This window comes from Oncorhynchus masou, chromosome 27, assembly GCF_036934945.1.
Source record: "Oncorhynchus masou masou isolate Uvic2021 chromosome 27, UVic_Omas_1.1, whole genome shotgun sequence".
Taxonomy (NCBI): domain Eukaryota; kingdom Metazoa; phylum Chordata; class Actinopteri; order Salmoniformes; family Salmonidae; genus Oncorhynchus; species Oncorhynchus masou.
Window position 1 is genome coordinate 60641129 of NC_088238.1, and position 21810 is coordinate 60662938.

At 43.9% G+C, this 21810-nt stretch overlaps 26 non-coding genes across 26 annotated transcripts; all 26 read right to left on the reverse strand.

Moving 5' to 3' along the window:
- Window positions 1–537: 537 nt before the first annotated feature.
- trnay-gua (transfer RNA tyrosine (anticodon GUA)) lies at window positions 538–624 on the reverse strand. Its single transcript is given in 2 exon segments — window positions 538–573; window positions 588–624. It is a non-coding gene; the product is annotated as a tRNA-Tyr (tRNA).
- A 589-nt stretch (window positions 625–1213) lies between these two features.
- Window positions 1214–1300, reverse strand: trnay-gua (transfer RNA tyrosine (anticodon GUA)). Its single transcript is given in 2 exon segments — window positions 1214–1249; window positions 1264–1300. It is a non-coding gene; the product is annotated as a tRNA-Tyr (tRNA).
- A 589-nt stretch (window positions 1301–1889) lies between these two features.
- Window positions 1890–1976, reverse strand: trnay-gua (transfer RNA tyrosine (anticodon GUA)). Its single transcript is given in 2 exon segments — window positions 1890–1925; window positions 1940–1976. It is a non-coding gene; the product is annotated as a tRNA-Tyr (tRNA).
- Window positions 1977–3240: 1264 nt separating this feature from the next.
- On the reverse strand, window positions 3241–3327 carry trnay-gua (transfer RNA tyrosine (anticodon GUA)). The gene is given in 2 exon segments: window positions 3241–3276; window positions 3291–3327. It is a non-coding gene; the product is annotated as a tRNA-Tyr (tRNA).
- A 588-nt stretch (window positions 3328–3915) lies between these two features.
- trnay-gua (transfer RNA tyrosine (anticodon GUA)) lies at window positions 3916–4002 on the reverse strand. The gene is given in 2 exon segments: window positions 3916–3951; window positions 3966–4002. It is a non-coding gene; the product is annotated as a tRNA-Tyr (tRNA).
- Window positions 4003–4591: 589 nt separating this feature from the next.
- On the reverse strand, window positions 4592–4678 carry trnay-gua (transfer RNA tyrosine (anticodon GUA)). The gene is given in 2 exon segments: window positions 4592–4627; window positions 4642–4678. It is a non-coding gene; the product is annotated as a tRNA-Tyr (tRNA).
- A 588-nt stretch (window positions 4679–5266) lies between these two features.
- On the reverse strand, window positions 5267–5353 carry trnay-gua (transfer RNA tyrosine (anticodon GUA)). The gene is given in 2 exon segments: window positions 5267–5302; window positions 5317–5353. It is a non-coding gene; the product is annotated as a tRNA-Tyr (tRNA).
- A 589-nt stretch (window positions 5354–5942) lies between these two features.
- Window positions 5943–6029, reverse strand: trnay-gua (transfer RNA tyrosine (anticodon GUA)). Its single transcript is given in 2 exon segments — window positions 5943–5978; window positions 5993–6029. It is a non-coding gene; the product is annotated as a tRNA-Tyr (tRNA).
- Window positions 6030–6619: 590 nt separating this feature from the next.
- Window positions 6620–6706, reverse strand: trnay-gua (transfer RNA tyrosine (anticodon GUA)). Its single transcript is given in 2 exon segments — window positions 6620–6655; window positions 6670–6706. It is a non-coding gene; the product is annotated as a tRNA-Tyr (tRNA).
- A 588-nt stretch (window positions 6707–7294) lies between these two features.
- trnay-gua (transfer RNA tyrosine (anticodon GUA)) lies at window positions 7295–7381 on the reverse strand. Its single transcript is given in 2 exon segments — window positions 7295–7330; window positions 7345–7381. It is a non-coding gene; the product is annotated as a tRNA-Tyr (tRNA).
- A 589-nt stretch (window positions 7382–7970) lies between these two features.
- trnay-gua (transfer RNA tyrosine (anticodon GUA)) lies at window positions 7971–8057 on the reverse strand. The gene is given in 2 exon segments: window positions 7971–8006; window positions 8021–8057. It is a non-coding gene; the product is annotated as a tRNA-Tyr (tRNA).
- Window positions 8058–8646: 589 nt separating this feature from the next.
- trnay-gua (transfer RNA tyrosine (anticodon GUA)) lies at window positions 8647–8733 on the reverse strand. The gene is given in 2 exon segments: window positions 8647–8682; window positions 8697–8733. It is a non-coding gene; the product is annotated as a tRNA-Tyr (tRNA).
- Window positions 8734–9322: 589 nt separating this feature from the next.
- trnay-gua (transfer RNA tyrosine (anticodon GUA)) lies at window positions 9323–9411 on the reverse strand. The gene is given in 2 exon segments: window positions 9323–9358; window positions 9375–9411. It is a non-coding gene; the product is annotated as a tRNA-Tyr (tRNA).
- A 589-nt stretch (window positions 9412–10000) lies between these two features.
- trnay-gua (transfer RNA tyrosine (anticodon GUA)) lies at window positions 10001–10087 on the reverse strand. The gene is given in 2 exon segments: window positions 10001–10036; window positions 10051–10087. It is a non-coding gene; the product is annotated as a tRNA-Tyr (tRNA).
- A 588-nt stretch (window positions 10088–10675) lies between these two features.
- trnay-gua (transfer RNA tyrosine (anticodon GUA)) lies at window positions 10676–10762 on the reverse strand. Its single transcript is given in 2 exon segments — window positions 10676–10711; window positions 10726–10762. It is a non-coding gene; the product is annotated as a tRNA-Tyr (tRNA).
- Window positions 10763–12236: 1474 nt separating this feature from the next.
- On the reverse strand, window positions 12237–12323 carry trnay-gua (transfer RNA tyrosine (anticodon GUA)). Its single transcript is given in 2 exon segments — window positions 12237–12272; window positions 12287–12323. It is a non-coding gene; the product is annotated as a tRNA-Tyr (tRNA).
- A 589-nt stretch (window positions 12324–12912) lies between these two features.
- On the reverse strand, window positions 12913–12999 carry trnay-gua (transfer RNA tyrosine (anticodon GUA)). The gene is given in 2 exon segments: window positions 12913–12948; window positions 12963–12999. It is a non-coding gene; the product is annotated as a tRNA-Tyr (tRNA).
- Window positions 13000–14669: 1670 nt separating this feature from the next.
- On the reverse strand, window positions 14670–14756 carry trnay-gua (transfer RNA tyrosine (anticodon GUA)). Its single transcript is given in 2 exon segments — window positions 14670–14705; window positions 14720–14756. It is a non-coding gene; the product is annotated as a tRNA-Tyr (tRNA).
- A 589-nt stretch (window positions 14757–15345) lies between these two features.
- trnay-gua (transfer RNA tyrosine (anticodon GUA)) lies at window positions 15346–15432 on the reverse strand. Its single transcript is given in 2 exon segments — window positions 15346–15381; window positions 15396–15432. It is a non-coding gene; the product is annotated as a tRNA-Tyr (tRNA).
- Window positions 15433–16020: 588 nt separating this feature from the next.
- On the reverse strand, window positions 16021–16107 carry trnay-gua (transfer RNA tyrosine (anticodon GUA)). The gene is given in 2 exon segments: window positions 16021–16056; window positions 16071–16107. It is a non-coding gene; the product is annotated as a tRNA-Tyr (tRNA).
- A 589-nt stretch (window positions 16108–16696) lies between these two features.
- trnay-gua (transfer RNA tyrosine (anticodon GUA)) lies at window positions 16697–16783 on the reverse strand. Its single transcript is given in 2 exon segments — window positions 16697–16732; window positions 16747–16783. It is a non-coding gene; the product is annotated as a tRNA-Tyr (tRNA).
- A 1941-nt stretch (window positions 16784–18724) lies between these two features.
- Window positions 18725–18811, reverse strand: trnay-gua (transfer RNA tyrosine (anticodon GUA)). The gene is given in 2 exon segments: window positions 18725–18760; window positions 18775–18811. It is a non-coding gene; the product is annotated as a tRNA-Tyr (tRNA).
- Window positions 18812–19400: 589 nt separating this feature from the next.
- On the reverse strand, window positions 19401–19487 carry trnay-gua (transfer RNA tyrosine (anticodon GUA)). The gene is given in 2 exon segments: window positions 19401–19436; window positions 19451–19487. It is a non-coding gene; the product is annotated as a tRNA-Tyr (tRNA).
- A 589-nt stretch (window positions 19488–20076) lies between these two features.
- On the reverse strand, window positions 20077–20163 carry trnay-gua (transfer RNA tyrosine (anticodon GUA)). The gene is given in 2 exon segments: window positions 20077–20112; window positions 20127–20163. It is a non-coding gene; the product is annotated as a tRNA-Tyr (tRNA).
- A 589-nt stretch (window positions 20164–20752) lies between these two features.
- trnay-gua (transfer RNA tyrosine (anticodon GUA)) lies at window positions 20753–20839 on the reverse strand. The gene is given in 2 exon segments: window positions 20753–20788; window positions 20803–20839. It is a non-coding gene; the product is annotated as a tRNA-Tyr (tRNA).
- A 588-nt stretch (window positions 20840–21427) lies between these two features.
- On the reverse strand, window positions 21428–21514 carry trnay-gua (transfer RNA tyrosine (anticodon GUA)). Its single transcript is given in 2 exon segments — window positions 21428–21463; window positions 21478–21514. It is a non-coding gene; the product is annotated as a tRNA-Tyr (tRNA).
- Between the last annotated feature and the right edge of the window lie 296 nt (window positions 21515–21810).

Sequence of the window (21810 nt, forward strand, 5' to 3'; positions counted from 1 at the left end):
GCATATGTTCCCTTTAAGAAATTAATCTGCTGAGTTTGATGGTTTCTTGGAGCTGCTGACGATTGCCCCCAGGTCTTCGTACGTTCAACTAATGCTCTATTCCTCTGAGCCACATCCCCTTAGATTGCAAGTAGTTGCATTTGGGAATAGACAAAAAGTGAGCCGAGGAATAAAATCGCTGTTTAGCCCTCTCACTGCGAAATGTCTTATTCTCTCTCCCTGTTGGTCTAGTGGTTGGGATTCTTTTCTTTTACCACCGCGGCCTGGGTTTGATTCCCGCTCAGGGAATGACTTGCTTTTGGGGAAACACTAGGCATAAGTCAAAACCCTGGCACAACTGCAGAAAAAGTTATACTCTTCTGAGTCAGCAACCTAAGGATTGTTGGAATCTCAAGAACTCTCTGCTGCTCTACCAACATTCCTATCAAAGGTCAACAAGTGAAGAGTTCTTCTCTCAGGGAAAGATATTTTTTGTCAAGCACATGTCAAGGTGCACTGCTGTCAAAAAGTTGGCGTAAGCCACAAGAAAAAGTACAATCCTTCGAGCCGGATTTGAACCAGCGACCTAAGGATTACAGCAATTTCACCTACAGTCCTCCGCTCTACCAACTGAGCTATCGAAGGGTGTCAAATGTAATCAAACGCCATTACCGAGATGATCAGAGGTTCGGCAGAAGCATATGTTCCCTTTAAGAAATTAATCTGCTGAGTTTGATGGTTTCTTGGAGCTGCTGACGATTGCCCCCAGGTCTTCGTACGTTCAACTAATGCTCTATTCCTCTGAGCTACATCCCCTTAGATTGCAAGTAGTTGCATTTGGGAATAGACAAAAAGTGAGCCGAGGAATAAAATCGCTGTTTAGCCCTCTCACTGCGAAATGTCTTATTCTCTCTCCTTGTTGGTCTAGTGGTTAGGATTCATTTCTTTTACCACCGCAGCCTGGGTTTGATTCCCGCTCAGGGAATGACTTGCTTTTGGGGAAACACTAGGCATAAGTCAAAAACTTGGCACAACTGCAGAAAAAGTTATACTCTTCTGAGTCAGCAACCTAAGGATTGTTGCAATCTCGAGAACTCTCTGCTGCTCTACCAACATTCCTATCAAAGGTCAACAAGTGAAGAGTTCTTCTCTCAGGGAAAGATATTTTTTGTCAAGCACATGTCAAGGTGCACTGCTGTCAAAAAGTTGGCGTAAGCCACAAGAAAAAGTACAATCCTTCGAGCCGGATTTGAACCAGCGACCTAAGGATTACAGCATTTTCACCTACAGTCCTCCGCTCTACCAACTGAGCTATCGAAGGGTGTCAAATGTAGTCAAACGCCATTACCTAGATGGTCAGAGGTTCGGCAGAAGCATATGTTCACTTTAAGAAATTAATCTGCTGAGTTTGATGGTTTCTTGGAGCTGCTGATGATTGCCCCCAGGTCTTCGTACGTTCAACTAATGCTCTATTCCTCTGAGCCACATCCCCTTAGATTGCAAGTAGTTGCATTTGGGAATAGACAAAAAGTGAGCCGAGGAATAAAATCGCTGTTTAGCCCTCTCAATGCAAAATGTCTTATTCTCTCTCCCTGTTGGTCTCGTGGTTAGGATTCATTTCTTTTACCACCGCGGCCTGGGTTTGATTCCCGCGCAGGGAATGACTTGCTTTTGGGGAAACACTAGGCATAAGTCAAAAACTTGGCACAACTGCAGAAAAAGTTATACACTTCTGAGTCAGCAACCTAAGGATTGTTGCAATCTCGAGAACTCTCTGCTGCTCTACCAACATTCCTATCAAAGGTCAACAAGTGAAGAGTTCTTCTCTCAGGGAAAGATATTTTTTGTCAAGCACATGTCAAGGTGCACTGCTGTCAAAAAGTTGGCGTAAGCCACAAGAAAAAGTACAATCCTTCGAGCCGGATTTGAACCAGCGACCTAAGGATTACAGCATTTTCACCTACAGTCCTCCGCTCTACCAACTGAGCTATCGAAGGGTGTCAAATGTAGTCAAACGCCATTACCTAGATGGTCAGAGGTTCGGCAGAAGCATATGTTCCCTTTAAGAAATTAATCTGCTGAGTTTGATGGTTTCTTGGAGCTGCTGAGGATTGCCCCCAGGTCTTCGTACGTTCAACTAATGCTCTATTCCTCTGAGCCACATCCCCTTAGATTGCAAGTAGTTGCATTTGGGAATAGACAAAAAGTGAGCCGAGGAATAAAATCGCTGTTTAGCCCTCTCAATGCAAAATGTCTTATTCTCTCTCCCTGTTGGTCTAGTGGTTAGGATTCATTTCTTTTACCACCGCGGCCTGGGTTTGATTCCCGCTCAGGGAATGACTTGCTTTTGGGGAAACACTAGGCATAAGTCAAAAACTTGGCACAACTGCAGAAAAAGTTATACTCTTCTGAGTCAGCAACCTAAGGATTGTTGCAATCTCAAGAACTCTCTGCTGCTCTACCAACATTCCTATCAAAGGTCAACAAGTGAAGAGTTCTTCTCTCAGTGAAAGATATTTTTTGTCAAGCACATGTCAAGGTGCACTGCTGTCAAAAAGTTGGCGTAAGCCACGAGAAAAAGTACATTCCTTCGAGTCAGATTTGAACCAGCGACCTAAGGATTACAGCATTTTCACCTACAGTCCTCCGCTCTACCAACTGAGCTATCGAAGGGTGTCAAATGTAGTCAAACGCCATTACCTAGATGGTCAGAGGTTCGGCAGAAGCATATGTTCCCTTTAAGAAATTAATCTGCTGAGTTTGATGGTTTCTTGGAGCTGCTGAGGATTGCCCCCAGGTCTTCGTACGTTCAACTAATGCTCTATTCCTCTGAGCCACATCCCCTTAGATTGCAAGTAGTTGCATTTGGGAATAGACAAAAAGTGAGCCGAGGAATAAAATCGCTGTTTAGCCCTCTCAATGCAAAATGTCTTATTCTCTCTCCCTGTTGGTCTCGTGGTTAGGATTCATTTCTTTTACCACCGCGGCCTGGGTTTGATTCCCGCTCAGGGAATGACTTGCTTTTGGGGAAACACTAGGCATAAGTCAAAAACTTGGCACAACTGCAGAAAAAGTTATACTCTTCTGAGTCAGCAACCTAAGGATTGTTGCAATCTCGAGAACTCTCTGCTGCTCTACCAACATTCCTATCAAAGGTCAACAAGTGAAGAGTTCTTCTCTCAGGGAAAGATATTTTTGTCAAGCACATGTCAAGGTGCACTGCTGTCAAAAAGTTGGCGTAAGCCACAAGAAAAAGTACAATCCTTCGAGCCGGATTTGAACCAGCGACCTAAGGATTACAGCAATTTCACCTACAGTCCTCCGCTCTACCAACTGAGCTATCGAAGGGTGTCAAATGTAATCAAACGCCATTACCTAGATGGTCAGAGGTTCGGCAGAAGCATATGTTCCTTTAAGAAATTAATCTGCTGAGTTTGATGGTTTCTTGGAGCTGCTGACGATTGCCCCCAGGTCTTCGTACGTTCAACTAATGCTCTATTCCTCTGAGCTACATCCCCTTAGATTGCAAGTAGTTGCATTTGGGAATAGACAAAAAGTGAGCCGAGGAATAAAATCGCTGTTTAGCCCTCTCACTGCAAAATGTCTTATTCTCTCTCCCTGTTGGTCTAGTGGTTAGGATTCATTTCTTTTACCACCGCGGCCTGGGTTTGATTCCCGCTCAGGGAATGACTTGCTTTTGGGGAAACACTAGGCATAAGTCAAAAACTTGGCACAACTGCAGAAAAAGTTATACTCTTCTGAGTCAGCAACCTAAGGATTGTTGCAATCTCGAGAACTCTCTGCTGCTCTACCAACATTCCTATCAAAGGTCAACAAGTGAAGAGTTCTTCTCTCAGGGAAAGATATTTTTTGTCAAGCACATGTCAAGGTGCACTGCTGTCAAAAAGTTGGCGTAAGCCACAAGAAAAAGTACAATCCTTCGAGCCGGATTTGAACCAGCGACCTAAGGATTACAGCATTTTCACCTACAGTCCTCCGCTCTACCAACTGAGCTATCGAAGGGTGTCAAATGTAGTCAAACGCCATTACCTAGATGGTCAGAGGTTCGGCAGAAGCATATGTTCACTTTAAGAAATTAATCTGCTGAGTTTGATGGTTTCTTGGAGCTGCTGACGATTGCCCCCAGGTCTTCGTACGTTCAACTAATGCTCTATTCCTCTGAGCTACATCCCCTTAGATTGCAAGTAGTTGCATTTGGGAATAGACAAAAAGTGAGCCGAGGAATAAAATCGCTGTTTAGCCATCTCACTGCAAAATGTCTTATTCTCTCTCACTGTTGGTCTAGTGGTTAGGATTAATTTCTTTTACCACCGCGGCCTGGGTTTGATTCCCGCTCAGGGAATGACTTGCTTTTGGGGAAACACTAGGCATAAGTCAAAAACTTGGCACAACTGCAGAAAAAGTTATACTCTTCTGAGTCAGCAACCTAAGGATTGTTGCAATCTCAAGAACTCTCTGCTGCTCTACCAACATTCCTATCAAAGGTCAACAAGTGAAGAGTTCTTCTCTCAGGGAAAGATATTTTTTGTCAAGCACATGTCAAGGTGCACTGCTGTCAAAAAGTTGGCGTAAGCCACAAGAAAAAGTACAATCCTTCGAGCCGGATTTGAACCAGCGACCTAAGGATTACAGCATTTTCACCTACAGTCCTCCGCTCTACCAACTGAGCTATCGAAGGGTGTCAAATGTAGTCAAACGCCATTACCTAGATGGTCAGAGGTTCGGCAGAAGCATATGTTCACTTTAAGAAATTAATCTGCTGAGTTTGATGGTTTCTTGGAGCTGCTGAGGATTGCCCCCAGGTCTTCGTACGTTCAACTAATGCTCTATTCCTCTGAGCTACATCCCCTTAGATTGCAAGTAGTTGCATTTGGGAATAGACAAAAAGTGAGCCGAGGAATAAAATCGCTGTTTAGCCCTCTCACTGCAAAATGTCTTATTCTCTCTCCCTGTTGGTCTAGTGGTTAGGATTCATTTCTTTTACCACCGCGGCCTGGGTTTGATTCCCGCTCAGGGAATGACTTGGTTTTGGGAAACACTAGGCATAAGTCAAAAACTTGGCACAACTGCAGAAAAAGTTATACTCTTCTGAGTCAGCAACCTAAGGATTGTTGCAATCTCAAGAACTCTCTGCTGCTCTACCAACATTCCTATCAAAGGTCAACAAGTGAAGAGTTCTTCTCTCAGGGAAAGATATTTTTTGTCAAGCACATGTCAAGGTGCACTGCTGTCAAAAAGTTGGCGTAAGCCACAAGAAAAAGTACAATCCTTCGAGCCGGATTTGAACCAGCGACCTAAGGATTACAGCATTTTCACCTACAGTCCTCCGCTCTACCAACTGAGCTATCGAAGGGTGTCAAATGTAGTCAAACGCCATTACCTAGATGGTCAGAGGTTCGGCAGAAGCATATGTTCACTTTAAGAAATTAATCTGCTGAGTTTGATGGTTTCTTGGAGCTGCTGACGATTGCCCCCAGGTCTTCGTACGTTCAACTAATGCTCTATTCCTCTGAGCTACATCCCCTTAGATTGCAAGTAGTTGCATTTGGGAATAGACAAAAAGTGAGCCGAGGAATAAAATCGCTGTTTAGCCCTCTCACTGCAAAATGTCTTATTCTCTCTCCCTGTTGGTCTAGTGGTTAGGATTCATTTCTTTTACCACCGCGGCCTGGGTTTGATTCCCGCTCAGGGAATGACTTGCTTTTGGGGAAACACTAGGCATAAGTCAAAAACTTGGCACAACTGCAGAAAAAGTTATACTCTTCTGAGTCAGCAACCTAAGGATTGTTGCAATCTCGAGAACTCTCTGCTGCTCTACCAACATTCCTATCAAAGGTCAACAAGTGAAGAGTTCTTCTCTCAGGGAAAGATATTTTTTGTCAAGCACATGTCAAGGTGCACTGCTGTCAAAAAGTTGGCGTAAGCCACAAGAAAAAGTACAATCCTTCGAGCCGGATTTGAACCAGCGACCTAAGGATTACAGCATTTTCACCTACAGTCCTCCGCTCTACCAACTGAGCTATCGAAGGGTGTCAAATGTAGTCAAACGCCATTACCTAGATGGTCAGAGGTTCGGCAGAAGCATATGTTCACTTTAAGAAATTAATCTGCTGAGTTTGATGGTTTCTTGGAGCTGCTGACGAGGATTGCCCCCAGGTCTTCGTACGTTCAACTAATGCTCTATTCCTCTGAGCTACATCCCCTTAGATTGCAAGTAGTTGCATTTGGGAATAGACAAAAAGTGAGCCGAGGAATAAAATCGCTGTTTAGCCCTCTCACTGCAAAATGTCTGATTCTCTCTCCCTGTTGGTCTAGTGGTTAGGATGCATATCTTTTACCACCACGGCCTGGGTTTGATTCCCGCTCAGGGAATGACTTGCTTTTGGGGAAACACTAGGCATAAGTCAAAAACTTGGCACAACTGCAGAAAAAGTTATACTCTTCTGAGTCAGCAACCTAAGGATTGTTGCAATCTCGAGAACTCTCTGCTGCTCTACCAACATTCCTATCAAAGGTCAACAAGTGAAGAGTTCTTCTCAGGGAAAGATATTTTTTGTCAAGCACATGTCAAGGTGCACTGCTGTCAAAAAGTTGGCGTAAGCCACAAGAAAAAGTACAATCCTTCGAGCCGGATTTGAACCAGCGACCTAAGGATTACAGCATTTTCACCTACAGTCCTCCGCTCTACCAACTGAGCTATCGAAGGGAGTCAAATGTAGTCAAACGCCATTACCTAGATGGTCAGAGGTTCGGCAGAAGCATATGTTCACTTTAAGAAATTAATCTGCTGAGTTTGATGGTTTCTTGGAGCTGCTGAGGATTGCCCCCAGGTCTTCGTACGTTCAACTAATGCTCTATTCCTCTGAGCTACATCCCCTTAGATTGCAAGTAGTTGCATTTGGGAATAGACAAAAAGTGAGCCGAGGAATAAAATCGCTGTTTAGCCCTCTCACTGCAAAATGTCTTATTCTCTCTCCCTGTTGGTCTAGTGGTTAGGATTCATTTCTTTTACCACCGCGGCCTGGGTTTGATTCCCGCTCAGGGAATGACTTGCTTTTGGGGAAACACTAGGCATAAGTCAAAAACTTGGCACAACTGCAGAAAAAGTTATACTCTTCTGAGTCAGCAACCTAAGGATTGTTGCAATCTCAGAACTCTCTGCTGCTCTACCAACATTCCTATCAAAGGTCAACAAGTGAAGAGTTCTTCTCTCAGGGAAAGATATTTTTTGTCAAGCACATGTCAAGGTGCACTGCTGTCAAAAAGTTGGCGTAAGCCACAAGAAAAAGTACAATCCTTCGAGCCGGATTTGAACCAGCGACCTAAGGATTACAGCATTTTCACCTACAGTCCTCCGCTCTACCAACTGAGCTATCGAAGGGTGTCAAATGTAGTCAAACGCCATTACCTAGATGGTCAGAGGTTCGGCAGAAGCATATGTTCACTTTAAGAAATTAATCTGCTGAGTTTGATGGTTTCTTGGAGCTGCTGAGGATTGCCCCCAGGTCTTCGTACGTTCAACTAATGCTCTATTCCTCTGAGCTACATCCCCTTAGATTGCAAGTAGTTGCATTTGGGAATAGACAAAAAGTGAGCCGAGGAATAAAATCGCTGTTTAGCCCTCTCAATGCAAAATGTCTTATTCTCTCTCCCTGTTGGTCTAGTGGTTAGGATTCATTTCTTTTACCACCGCGGCCTGGGTTTGATTCCCGCTCAGGGAATGACTTGCTTTTGGGGAAACACTAGGCATAAGTCAAAAACTTGGCACAACTGCAGAAAAAGTTATACTCTTCTGAGTCAGCAACCTAAGGATTGTTGCAATCTCGAGAACTCTCTGCTGCTCTACCAACATTCCTATCAAAGGTCAACAAGTGAAGAGTTCTTCTCTCAGGGAAAGATATTTTTTGTCAAGCACATGTCAAGGTGCACTGCTGTCAAAAAGTTGGCGTAAGCCACAAGAAAAAGTACAATCCTTCGAGCCGGATTTGAACCAGCGACCTAAGGATTACAGCATTTTCACCTACAGTCCTCCGCTCTACCAACTGAGCTATCGAAGGGTGTCAAATGTAGTCAAACGCCATTACCTAGATGGTCAGAGGTTCGGCAGAAGCATATGTTCACTTTAAGAAATTAATCTGCTGAGTTTGATGGTTTCTTGGAGCTGCTGACGATTGCCCCCAGGTCTTCGTACGTTCAACTAATGCTCTATTCCTCTGAGCTACATCCCCTTAGATTGCAAGTAGTTGCATTTGGGAATAGACAAAAAGTGAGCCGAGGAATAAAATCGCTGTTTAGCCCTCTCACTGCAAAATGTCTTATTCTCTCTCCCTGTTGGTCTAGTGGTTAGGATTCATTTCTTTTACCACCGCGGCCTGGGTTTGATTCCCGCTCAGGGAATGACTTGCTTTTGGGGAAACACTAGGCATAAGTCAAAAACTTGGCACAACTGCAGAAAAAGTTATACTCTTCTGAGTCAGCAACCTAAGGATTGTTGCAATCTCGAGAACTCTCTGCTGCTCTACCAACATTCCTATCAAAGGTCAACAAGTGAAGAGTTCTTCTCTCAGGGAAAGATATTTTTTGTCAAGCACATGTCAAGGTGCACTGCTGTCAAAAAGTTGGCGTAAGCCACAAGAAAAAGTACAATCCTTCGAGCCGGATTTGAACCAGCGACCTAAGGATTACAGCATTTTCACCTACAGTCCTCCGCTCTACCAACTGAGCTATCGAAGGGTGTCAAATGTAGTCAAACGCCATTACCTAGATGGTCAGAGGTTCGGCAGAAGCATATGTTCACTTTAAGAAATTAATCTGCTGAGTTTGATGGTTTCTTGGAGCTGCTGACGATTGCCCCCAGGTCTTCGTACGTTCAACTAATGCTCTATTCCTCTGAGCTACATCCCCTTAGATTGCAAGTAGTTGCATTTGGGAATAGACAAAAAGTGAGCCGAGGAATAAAATCGCTGTTTAGCCCTCTCAATGCAAAATGTCTTATTCTCTCTCCCTGTTGGTCTAGTGGTTAGGATTCATTTCTTTTACCACCGCGGCCTGGGTTTGATTCCCGCTCAGGGAATGACTTGCTTTTGGGGAAACACTAGGCATAAGTCAAAAACTTGGCACAACTGCAGAAAAAGTTATACTCTTCTGAGTCAGCAACCTAAGGATTGTTGCAATCTCGAGAACTCTCTGCTGCTCTACCAACATTCCTATCAAAGGTCAACAAGTGAAGAGTTCTTCTCTCAGGGAAAGATATTTTTTGTCAAGCACATGTCAAGGTGCACTGCTGTCAAAAAGTTGGCGTAAGCCACAAGAAAAAGTACAATCCTTCGAGCCGGATTTGAACCAGCGACCTAAGGATTACACAGCATTTTCACCTACAGTCCTCCGCTCTACCAACTGAGCTATCGAAGGGTGTCAAATGTAGTCAAACGCCATTACCTAGATGGTCAGAGGTTCGGCAGAAGCATATGTTCACTTTAAGAAATTAATCTGCTGAGTTTGATGGTTTCTTGGAGCTGCTGAGGATTGCCCCCAGGTCTTCGTACGTTCAACTAATGCTCTATTCCTCTGAGCTACATCCCCTTAGATTGCAAGTAGTTGCATTTGGGAATAGACAAAAAGTGAGCCGAGGAATAAAATCGCTGTTTAGCCCTCTCACTGCAAAATGTCTTATTCTCTCTCCCTGTTGGTCTAGTGGTTAGGATTCATTTCTTTTACCACCGCGGCCTGGGTTTGATTCCCGCTCAGGGAATGACTTGCTTTTGGGGAAACACTAGGCATAAGTCAAAAACTTGGCACAACTGCAGAAAAAGTTATACTCTTCTGAGTCAGCAACCTAAGGATTGTTGCAATCTCGAGAACTCTCTGCTGCTCTACCAACATTCCTATCAAAGGTCAACAAGTGAAGAGTTCTTCTCTCAGGGAAAGATATTTTTTGTCAAGCACATGTCAAGGTGCACTGCTGTCAAAAAGTTGGCGTAAGCCACAAGAAAAAGTACAATCCTTCGAGCCGGATTTGAACCAGCGACCTAAGGATTACAGCATTTTCACCTACAGTCCTCCGCTCTACCAACTGAGCTATCGAAGGGTGTCAAATGTAGTCAAACGCCATTACCTAGATGGTCAGAGGTTCGGCAGAAGCATATGTTCACTTTAAGAAATTAATCTGCTGAGTTTGATGGTTTCTTGGAGCTGCTGACGATTGCCCCAGGTCTTCGTACGTTCAACTAATGCTCTATTCCTCTGAGCCACATCCCCTTAGATTGCAAGTAGTTGCATTTGGGAATAGACAAAAAGTGAGACGAGGAATAAAATCGCTGTTTAGCCCTCTCAATGCAAAATGTCTTATTCTCTATCCCTGTTGGTCTCGTGGTTAGGATTCATTTCTTTTACCACCGCGGCCTGGGTTTGATTCCCGCTCAGGGAATGACTTGCTTTTGGGGAAACACTAGGCATAAGTCAAAAACTTGGCACAACTGCAGAAAAAGTTATACTCTTCTGAGTCAGCAACCTAAGGATTGTTGCAATCTCGAGAACTCTCTGCTGCTCTACCAACATTCCTATCAAAGGTCAACAAGTGAAGAGTTCTTCTCTCAGGGAAAGATATTTTTTGTCAAGCACATGTCAAGGTGCACTGCTGTCAAAAAGTTGGCGTAAGCCACAAGAAAAAGTACAATCCTTCGAGCCGGATTTGAACCAGCGACCTAAGGATTACAGCATTTTCACCTACAGTCCTCCGCTCTACCAACTGAGCTATCGAAGGGTGTCAAATGTAGTCAAACGCCATTACCTAGATGGTCAGAGGTTCGGCAGAAGCATATGTTCACTTTAAGAAATTAATCTGCTGAGTTTGATGGTTTCTTGGAGCTGCTGACGATTGCCCCCAGGTCTTCGTACGTTCAACTAATGCTCTATTCCTCTGAGCTACATCCCCTTAGATTGCAAGTAGTTGCATTTGGGAATAGACAAAAAGTGAGCCGAGGAATAAAATCGCTGTTTAGCCCTCTCAATGCAAAATGTCTTATTCTCTCTCCCTGTTGGTCTAGTGGTTAGGATTCATTTCTTTTACCACCGCGGCCTGGGTTTGATTCCCGCTCAGGGAATGACTTGCTTTTGGGGAAACACTAGGCATAAGTCAAAAACTTGGCACAACTGCAGAAAAAGTTATACTCTTCTGAGTCAGCAACCTAAGGATTGTTGCAATCTCGAGAACTCTCTGCTGCTCTACCAACATTCCTATCAAAGGTCAACAAGTGAAGAGTTCTTCGCTCAGGGAGAGATATTTTTTGTCAAGCACATGTCAAGGTGCACTGCTGTCAAAAAGTTGGCGTAAGCCACAAGAAAAAGTACAATCCTTCGAGCCTGATTTGACCCAACTAACTAAGGATTACAGCATTAGTTGCACTTGGGAATAGACAAACAGTGAGCCGAGGAATAAAATCGCTGTTTTGCCCTCTCACTGTGAAATGTCTTATTCTCTCTCCCTGTTGGTCTATTGGTTAGGATTCATTTCTTTTATCACCGCCGCGGTCTTGTGGCGTAAGCCACAAGAAAAAGTACAATCCTACGAGCCGTATTTGAACCAGCAACCTAAGGATTACAGTCATTTCACCTACAGTCCTCCTCTCTACCAACTGAGCTATCGAAGGGTGTCAAATGCAGTCAAACGCCATTACCTAGATGGTCAGAGGTTCGGCAGAAGCATATGTTCACTTTAAGAAATTAATCTGCTGAGTTTGATGGTTTCTTGGAGCTGCTGACGATTGCCCCCAGGTCTTCGTACGTTCAACTAATGCTCTATTCCTCTGAGCTACATCCCCTTAGATTGCAAGTAGTTGCATTTGGGAATAGACAAAAAGTGAGCCGAGGAATAAAATCGCTGTTTAGCCCTCTCACTGCAAAATGTCTTATTCTCTCTCCCTGTTGGTCTAGTGGTTAGGATTCATTTCTTTTACCACCGCGGCCTGGGTTTGATTCCCGCTCAGGGAATGACTTGCTTTTGGGGAAACACTAGGCATAAGTCAAAAACTTGGCACAACTGCAGAAAAAGTTATACTCTTCTGAGTCAGCAACCTAAGGATTGTTGCAATCTCGAGAACTCTCTGCTGCTCTACCAACATTCCTATCAAAGGTCAACAAGTGAAGAGTTCTTCTCTCAGGGAAAGATATTTTTGTCAAGCACATGTCAAGGTGCACTGCTGTCAAAAAGTTGGCGTAAGCCACAAGAAAAAGGACAATCCTTCGAGCCGGATTTGAACCAGCGACCTAAGGATTACAGCATTTTCACCTACAGTCCTCCGCTCTACCAACTGAGCTATCGAAGGGTGTCAAATGTACTCAAACGCCATTACCTAGATGGTCAGAGGTTCGGCAGAAGCATATGTTCACTTTAAGAAATTAATCTGCTGAGTTTGATGGTTTCTTGGAGCTGCTGAGGATTGCCCCCAGGTCTTCGTACGTTCAACTAATGCTCTATTCCTCTGAGCTACATCCCCTTAGATTGCAAGTAGTTGCATTTGGGAATAGACAAAAAGTGAGCCGAGGAATAAAATCGCTGTTTAGCCTTCTCACTGCAAAATGTCTGATTCTCTCTCACTGTTGGTCTAGTGGTTAGGATTCTTTTCTTTTACCACCGCGGCCTGGGTTTGATTCCCGCTCAGGGAATGACTTGCTTTTGGGGAAACACTAGGCATAAGTCAAAAACTTGGCACAACTGCAGAAAAAGTTATACTCTTCTGAGTCAGCAACCTAAGGATTGTTGCAATCTCGAGAACTCTCTGCTGCTCTACCAACATTCCTATCAAAGGTCAACAAGTGAAGAGTTCTTCTCTCAGGGAAAGATATTTTTTGTCAAGCACATGTCAAGGTGCACTGCTGTCAAAAAGTTGGCGTAAGCCACAAGAAAAAGTACAATCCTTCGAGCCGGATTTGAACCAGCGACCTAAGGATTACAGCATTTTCACCTACAGTCCTCCGCTCTACCAACTGAGCTATCGAAGGGTGTCAAATGTAGTCAAACGCCATTACCTAGATGGTCAGAGGTTCGGCAGAAGCATATGTTCACTTTAAGAAATTAATCTGCTGAGTTTGATGGTTTCTTGGAGCTGCTGACGATTGCCCCCAGGTCTTCGTACGTTCAACTAATGCTCTATTCCTCTGAGCTACATCCCCTTAGATTGCAAGTAGTTGCATTTGGGAATAGACAAAAAGTGAGCCGAGGAATAAAATCGCTGTTTAGCCCTCTCACTGCAAAATGTCTTATTCTCTCTCCCTGTTGGTCTAGTGGTTAGGATTCATTTCTTTTACCACCGCGGCCTGGGTTTGATTCCCGCTCAGGGAATGACTTGCTTTTGGGGAAACACTAGGCATAAGTCAAAAACTTGGCACAACTGCAGAAAAAGTTATACTCTTCTGAGTCAGCAACCTAAGGATTGTTGCAATCTCGAGAACTCTCTGCTGCTCTACCAACATTCCTATCAAAGGTCAACAAGTGAAGAGTTCTTCTCTCAGGGAAAGATATTTTTTGTCAAGCACATGTCAAGGTGCACTGCTGTCAAAAAGTTGGCGTAAGCCACAAGAAAAAGTACAATCCTTCGAGCCTGATTTGACCCAACTAACTAAGGAAAGTTGGCGTACCACATTAGTTGCACTTGAAATAGACAAAAAGCCGAGGAATAAAATCGCTGTTTAGCCCTCTCACTGTGAAATGTCTTATTCTCTCTCCCTGTTGGTCTACTTTCTTTTATCACTGCGGCCTGGGTTTGATTCCAAGGGAATGACTTGTTTTTGGGGAAACACTAGGCATAAGTCAAAAACTTGGCACAACTGCAGAAAAAGTTATACTCTTCTGAGTCAGCAACCTAAGGATTGTTGCAATCTCTCTCTCTGCTCTACCAACATTCCTATCAAAGGTCAACAAGTGAAGAGTTCTTCGAGGGAAAGATATTTTTTGTCAAGCACATGTCAAATGGTGCACTGCTGTCAAAAAGTTGGCGTAAGCCACAAGAAAAAGTACCAGCGACCTAAGGATTACAGCATTTTCACCTACAGTCCTCCGCTCTACCAACTGAGCTATCGAAGGGTGTCAAATGTAGTCAAACGCCATTACCTAGATGGTCAGAGGTTCGGCAGAAGCATATGTTCCCTTTAAGAAATTAATCTGCTGAGTTTGGTGGTTTCTTGGAGCTGCTGAGGATTGCCCCCAGGTCTTTGTACGTCCAACTAATGCTCTATTCCTCTGATCTACATCCCCTTAGATTGCAAGTAGTTGCATTTGGGAATAGACAAAAAGTGAGCCGAGGAATATAATCGCTGTTTCGCCCTCTCACTGCAAAATGTCTTATTCTCTCTCCCTGTTGGTCTAGTGGTTAGGATTAATTTCTTTTACCACCGCAGCCTGGGTTCGATTCCCGCTCAGTGAATGACTTGCTTTTGGGGAAACACTAGGCATAAGTCAAAAACTTGGCACAACTGCAGAAAAAGTTATACTCTTCTGAGTCAGCAACCTAAGGATTGTTGCAATCTCGAGAACTCTCTGCTGCTCTACCAACATTCCTATCAAAGGTCAACAAGTGAAGAGTTCTTCTCTCAGTGAAAGATATTTTTTGTCAAGCACATGTCAAGGTGCACTGCTGTCAAAAAGTTGGCGTAAGCCACAAGAAAAAGTACAATCCTTCAAGCTGGATTTGAACCAGCGACCTAAGGATTACAGCATTTTCACCTACAGTCCTCCGCTCTACCAACTGAGCTATCGAAGGGTGTCAAATGTAGTCAAACGCCATTACCTAGATGGTCAGAGGTTCGGCAGAAGCATATGTTCACTTTAAGAAATTAATCTGCTGAGTTTGATGGTTTCTTGGAGCTGCTGAGGATTGCCCCCAGGTCTTCGTACGTTCAACTAATGCTCTATTCCTCTGAGCTACATCCCCTTAGATTGCAAGTAGTTGCATTTGGGAATAGACAAAAAGTGAGCCGAGGAATAAAATCGCTGTTTAGCCCTCTCACTGCAAAATGTCTTATTCTCTCTCCCTGTTGGTCTAGTGGTTAGGATTCATTTCTTTTACCACCGCGGCCTGGGTTTGATTCCCGCTCAGGGAATGACTTGCTTTTGGGGAAACACTAGGCATAAGTCAAAAACTTGGCACAACTGCAGAAAAAGTTATACTCTTCTGAGTCAGCAACCTAAGGATTGTTGCAATCTCGAGAACTCTCTGCTGCTCTACCAACATTCCTATCAAAGGTCAACAAGTGAAGAGTTCTTCTCTCAGGGAAAGATATTTTTTGTCAAGCACATGTCAAGGTGCACTGCTGTCAAAAAGTTGGCGTAAGCCACAAGAAAAAGTACAATCCTTCGAGCCGGATTTGAACCAGCGACCTAAGGATTACAGCATTTTCACCTACAGTCCTCCGCTCTACCAACTGAGCTATCGAAGGGTGTCAAATGTAGTCAAACGCCATTACCTAGATGGTCAGAGGTTCGGCAGAAGCATATGTTCACTTTAAGAAATTAATCTGCTGAGTTTGATGGTTTCTTGGAGCTGCTGACGATTGCCCCCAGGTCTTCGTACGTTCAACTAATGCTCTATTCCTCTGAGCTACATCCCCTTAGATTGCAAGTAGTTGCATTTGGGAATAGACAAAAAGTGAGCCGAGGAATAAAATCGCTGTTTAGCCCTCTCACTGCAAAATGTCTTATTCTCTCTCCCTGTTGGTCTAGTGGTTAGGATTCATTTCTTTTACCACCGCGGCCTGGGTTTGATTCCCGCTCAGGGAATGACTTGCTTTTGGGGAAACACTAGGCATAAGTCAAAAACTTGGCACAACTGCAGAAAAAGTTATACTCTTCTGAGTCAGCAACCTAAGGATTGTTGCAATCTCAGAACTCTCTGCTGCTCTACCAACATTCCTATCAAAGGTCAACAAGTGAAGAGTTCTTCTCTCAGGGAAAGATATTTTTTGTCAAGCACATGTCAAGGTGCACTGCTGTCAAAAAGTTGGCGTAAGCCACAAGAAAAAGTACAATCCTTCGAGCCGGATTTGAACCAGCGACCTAAGGATTACAGCATTTTCACCTACAGTCCTCCGCTCTACCAACTGAGCTATCGAAGGGTGTCAAATGTAGTCAAACGCCATTACCTAGATGGTCAGAGGTTCGGCAGAAGCATATGTTCACTTTAAGAAATTAATCTGCTGAGTTTGATGGTTTCTTGGAGCTGCTGAGGATTGCCCCCAGGTCTTCGTACGTTCAACTAATGCTCTATTCCTCTGAGCTACATCCCCTTAGATTGCAAGTAGTTGCATTTGGGAATAGACAAAAAGTGAGCCGAGGAATAAAATCGCTGTTTAGCCCTCTCACTGCAAAATGTCTTATTCTCTCTCCCTGTTGGTCTAGTGGTTAGGATTCATTTCTTTTACCACCGCGGCCTGGGTTTGATTCCCGCTCAGGGAATGACTTGCTTTTGGGGAAACACTAGGCATAAGTCAAAAACTTGGCACAACTGCAGAAAAAGTTATACTCTTCTGAGTCAGCAACCTAAGGATTGTTGCAATCTCGAGAACTCTCTGCTGCTCTACCAACATTCCTATCAAAGGTCAACAAGTGAAGAGTTCTTCTCTCAGGGAAAGATATTTTTTGTCAAGCACATGTCAAGGTGCACTGCTGTCAAAAAGTTGGCGTAAGCCACAAGAAAAAGTACAATCCTTCGAGCCGGATTTGAACCAGCGACCTAAGGATTACAGCATTTTCACCTACAGTCCTCCGCTCTACCAACTGAGCTATCGAAGGGTGTCAAACTTGGTCAAACGCCATTACCTAGATGGTCAGAGGTTCGGCAGAAGCATATGTTCACTTTAAGAAATTAATCTGCTGAGTTTGATGGTTTCTTGGAGCTGCTGACGATTTCCTCCAGGTCTTCGTACGTTCAACTAATGCTCTATTCCTCTGAGCTACATCCCCTTAGATTGCAAGTAGTTGCATTTGGGAATAGACAAAAAGTGAGCCGAGGAATAAAATCGCTGTTTAGCCCTCTCAATGCAAAATGTCTTATTCTCTCTCCCTGTTGGTCTAGTGGTTAGGATTCATTTCTTTTACCACCGCGGCCTGGGTTTGATTCCCGCGCAGGGAATGACTTGCTTTTGGGGAAACACTAGGCATAAGTCAAAAACTTGGCACAACTGCAGAAAAAGTTATACTCTTCTGAGTCAGCAACCTAAGGATTGTTGCAATCTCGAGAACTCTCTGCTGCTCTACCAACATTCCTATCAAAGGTCAACAAGTGAAGAGTTCTTCGCTCAGGGAAAGATATTTTTTGTCAAGCACATGTCAAGGTGCACTGCTGTCAAAAAGTTGGCGTAAGCCACAAGAAAAAGTACAATCCTTTGAGCCGGATTTGAACCAGCGACCTAAGGATTACAGCATTTTCACCTACAGTCCTCCGCTCTACCAACTGAGCTATCGAAGGGTGTCAAACTTGGTCAAACGCCATTACCTAGATGGTCAGAGGTTTGGCAGAAGCATATGTTCACTTTAAGAAATTAATCTGCTGAGTTTGATGGTTTCTTGGAGCTGCTGAGGATTGCCCCCAGGTCTTCGTACGTTCAACTAATGCTCTATTCCTCTGAGCTACATCCCCTTAGATTGCAAGTAGTTGCATTTGGGAATAGACAAAAAGTGAGCCGAGGAATAAAATCGCTGTTTAGCCCTCTCAATGCAAAATGTCTTATTCTCTCTCCCTGTTGGTCTAGTGGTTAGGATTCGTTTCTTTTACCACCGCGGCCTGGGTTTGATTCCCGCGCAGGGAATGACTTGCTTTTGGGGAAACACTAGGCATAAGTCAAAAACTTGGCACAACTGCAGAAAAAGTTATACTCTTCTGAGTCAGCAACCTAAGGATTGTTGCAATCTCGAGAACTCTCTGCTGCTCTACCAACATTCCTATCAAAGGTCAACAAGTGAAGAGTTCTTCTCTCAGGGAAAGATATTTTCTGTCAAGCACATGTCAAGGTGCACTGCTGTCAAAAAGTTGGCGTAAGCCACAAGAAAAAGTACAATCCTTTGAGCCGGATTTGAACCAGCGACCTAAGGATTACAGCATTTTCACCTACAGTCCTCCGCTCTACCAACTGAGCTATCGAAGGGAGTCAAATGTAGTTAAACGCCATTACCTAGATGGTCAGAGGTTCGGCAGAAGCATATGTTCACTTTAAGAAATTAATCTGCTGAGTTTGATGGTTTCTTGGAGCTGCTGAGGATTGCCCCCAGGTCTTCGTACGTTCAACTAATGCTCTATTCCTCTGAGCTACATCCCCTTAGATTGCAAGTAGTTGCATTTGGGAATAGACAAAAAGTGAGCCGAGGAATAAAATCGCTGTTTAGCCTTCTCACTGCAAAATGTCTGATTCTCTCTCACTGTTGGTCTAGTGGTTAGGATTCTTTTCTTTTACCACCGCGGCCTGGGTTTGATTCCCGCTCAGGGAATGACTTGCTTTTGGGGAAACACTAGGCATAAGTCAAAAACTTGGCACAACTGCAGAAAAAGTTATACTCTTCTGAGTCAGCAACCTAAGGATTGTTGCAATCTCGAGAACTCTCTGCTGCTCTACCAACATTCCTATCAAAGGTCAACAAGTGAAGAGTTCTTCTCTCAGGGAAAGATATTTTTTGTCAAGCACATGTCAAGGTGCACTGCTGTCAAAAAGTTGGCGTAAGCCACAAGAAAAAGTACAATCCTTCGAGCCGGATTTGAACCAGCGACCTAAGGATTACAGCATTTTCACCTACAGTCCTCCGCTCTACCAACTGAGCTATCGAAGGGTGTCAAATGTAGTCAAACGCCATTACCTAGATGGTCAGAGGTTCGGCAGAAGCATATGTTCACTTTAAGAAATTAATCTGCTGAGTTTGATGGTTTCTTGGAGCTGCTGAGGATTGCCCCCAGGTCTTCGTACGTTCAACTAATGCTCTATTCCTCTGAGCTACATCCCCTTAGATTGCAAGTAGTTGCATTTGGGAATAGACAAAAAGTGAGCCGAGGAATAAAATCGCTGTTTAGCCCTCTCAATGCAAAATGTCTTATTCTCTCTCCCTGTTGGTCTAGTGGTTAGGATTCATTTCTTTTACCACCGCGGCCTGGGTTTGATTCCCGCTCAGGGAATGACTTGCTTTTGGGGAAACACTAGGCATAAGTCAAAAACTTGGCACAACTGCAGAAAAAGTTATACTCTTCTGAGTCAGCAACCTAAGGATTGTTGCAATCTCGAGAACTCTCTGCTGCTCTACCAACATTCCTATCAAAGGTCAACAAGTGAAGAGTTCTTCTCTCAGGGAAAGATATTTTTTGTCAAGCACATGTCAAGGTGCACTGCTGTCAAAAAGTTGGCGTAAGCCACAAGAAAAAGTACAATCCTTCGAGCCGGATTTGAACCAGCGACCTAAGGATTACAGCATTTTCACCTACAGTCCTCCGCTCTACCAACTGAGCTATCGAAGGGTGTCAAATGTAGTCAAACGCCATTACCTAGATGGTCAGAGGTTCGGCAGAAGCATATGTTCACTTTAAGAAATTAATCTGCTGAGTTTGATGGTTTCTTGGAGCTGCTGACGATTGCCCCCAGGTCTTCGTACGTTCAACTAATGCTCTATTCCTCTGAGCTACATCCCCTTAGATTGCAAGTAGTTGCATTTGGGAATAGACAAAAAGTGAGCCGAGGAATAAAATCGCTGTTTAGCCCTCTCAATGCAAAATGTCTTATTCTCTCTCCCTGTTGGTCTAGTGGTTAGGATTCATTTCTTTTACCACCGCGGCCTGGGTTTGATTCCCGCTCAGGGAATGACTTGCTTTTGGGGAAACACTAGGCATAAGTCAAAAACTTGGCACAACTGCAGAAAAAGTTATACTCTTCTGAGTCAGCAACCTAAGGATTGTTGCAATCTCGAGAACTCTCTGCTGCTCTACCAACATTCCTATCAAAGGTCAACAAGTGAAGAGTTCTTCTCTCAGGGAAAGATATTTTTTGTCAAGCACATGTCAAGGTGCACTGCTGTCAAAAAGTTGGCGTAAGCCACAAGAAAAAGTACAATCCTTCGAGCCGGATTTGAACCAGCGACCTAAGGATTACAGCATTTTCACCTACAGTCCTCCGCTCTACCAACTGAGCTATCGAAGGGTGTCAAATGTAGTCAAACGCCATTACCTAGATGGTCAGAGGTTCGGCAGAAGCATATGTTCACTTTAAGAAATTAATCTGCTGAGTTTGATGGTTTCTTGGAGCTGCTGAGGATTGCCCCCAGGTCTTCGTACGTTCAACTAATGCTCTATTCCTCTGAGCTACATCCCCTTAGATTGCAAGTAGTTGCATTTGGGAATAGACAAAAAGTGAGCCGAGGAATAAAATCGCTGTTTAGCCCTCTCAATGCAAAATGTCTTATTCTCTCTCCCTGTTGGTCTAGTGGTTAGGATTCATTTCTTTTACCACCGCGGCCTGGGTTTGATTCCCGCTCAGGGAATGACTTGCTTTTGGGGAAACACTAGGCATAAGTCAAAAACTTGGCACAACTGCAGAAAAAGTTATACTCTTCTGAGTCAGCAACCTAAGGATTGTTGCAATCTCGAGAACTCTCTGCTGCTCTACCAACATTCCTATCAAAGGTCAACAAGTGAAGAGTTCTTCTCTCAGGGAAAGATATTTTTTGTCAAGCACATGTCAAGGTGCACTGCTGTCAAAAAGTTGGCGTAAGCCACAAGAAAAAGTACAATCCTTCGAGCCGGATTTGAACCAGCGACCTAAGGATTACAGCATTTTCACCTACAGTCCTCCGCTCTACCAACTGAGCTATCGAAGGGTGTCAAATGTAGTCAAACGCCATTACCTAGATGGTCAGAGGTTCGGCAGAAGCATATGTTCACTTTAAGAAATTAATCTGCTGAGTTTGATGGTTTCTTGGAGCTGCTGAGGATTGCCCCCAGGTCTTCGTACGTTCAACTAATGCTCTATTCCTCTGAGCTACATCCCCTTAGATTGCAAGTAGTTGCATTTGGGAATAGACAAAAAGTGAGCCGAGGAATAAAATCGCTGTTTAGCCCTCTCAATGCAAAATGTCTTATTCTCTCTCCCTGTTGGTCTAGTGGTTAGGATTCATTTCTTTTACCACCGCGGCCTGGGTTTGATTCCCGCTCAGGGAATGACTTGCTTTTGGGGAAACACTAGGCATAAGTCAAAAACTTGGCACAACTGCAGAAAAAGTTATACTCTTCTGAGTCAGCAACCTAAGGATTGTTGCAATCTCGAGAACTCTCTGCTGCTCTACCAACATTCCTATCAAAGGTCAACAAGTGAAGAGTTCTTCTCTCAGGGAAAGATATTTTTTGTCAAGCACATGTCAAGGTGCACTGCTGTCAAAAAGTTGCGTAAGCCACAAGAAAAAGTACAATCCTTCGAGCCGGATTTGAACCAGCGACCTAAGGATTACAGCATTTTCACCTACAGTCCTCCGCTCTACCAACTGAGCTATCGAAGGGTGTCAAATGTAGTCAAACGCCATTACCTAGATGGTCAGAGGTTCGGCAGAAGCATATGTTCACTTTAAGAAATTAATCTGCTGAGTTTGATGGTTTCTTGGAGCTGCTGACGATTGCCCCCAGGTCTTCGTACGTTCAACTAATGCTCTATTCCTCTGAGCTACATCCCCTTAGATTGCAAGTAGTTGCATTTGGGAATAGACAAAAAGTGAGCCGAGGAATAAAATCGCTGTTTAGCCCTCTCAATGCAAATGTCTTATTCTCTCTCCCTGTTGGTCTAGTGGTTAGGATTCAT